The sequence below is a fragment of the Octodon degus genome, unplaced genomic scaffold (assembly GCF_000260255.1).
Source record: "Octodon degus isolate 3935 unplaced genomic scaffold, OctDeg1.0 scaffold00398, whole genome shotgun sequence".
In the NCBI taxonomy this organism is placed as follows: domain Eukaryota; kingdom Metazoa; phylum Chordata; class Mammalia; order Rodentia; family Octodontidae; genus Octodon; species Octodon degus.
Genome location: NW_004524974.1, coordinates 71,666 through 71,884, shown reverse-complemented (window position 1 = coordinate 71,884; position 219 = coordinate 71,666).

The following is a 219-nucleotide window of genomic DNA, read 5'->3' as shown; positions in this document are numbered from 1 at the left end:
TCAGTGAAGTTCTGCATTACTGTGAGTGCTGTATGTCCAGTATTGGCACTGATCAAAATAAAAGGTCAGAGGCATCCACAGATTTTATGTGCAGAGTTAAGTGAAAGTGCTGGTGTGATTATATACTGTCAATTTGTGAAGAAGCAACTCTCTGTCTAAGGTACCCATTTTCCTTTATATTTATTTATTTATTTATTTATTGTATTTTTAGGGAAATGT